Here is a 232-nt window from a genome sequence, read left to right on the forward strand (position 1 = left end):
TGGTGGTAGTGATAATGATAATGATCCTTTTATGATGATAGTGATGATAATAATAGTAATGATGATGATAGCAATGGTAATAAAAATGATAATAATAAAGATAGTGATTATAATAATGATGCTTATGATGATAATGATAACATTAATGATAATAATAATAATAATAATAATAATAATAATAATAATAATAATAATAATAATAATAATAATGATAAGGTTAACAATTATAATA

Source organism: Penaeus monodon, unplaced genomic scaffold, assembly GCF_015228065.2.
Source record: "Penaeus monodon isolate SGIC_2016 unplaced genomic scaffold, NSTDA_Pmon_1 PmonScaffold_122, whole genome shotgun sequence".
Taxonomy (NCBI): Eukaryota; Metazoa; Arthropoda; class Malacostraca; order Decapoda; family Penaeidae; genus Penaeus; species Penaeus monodon.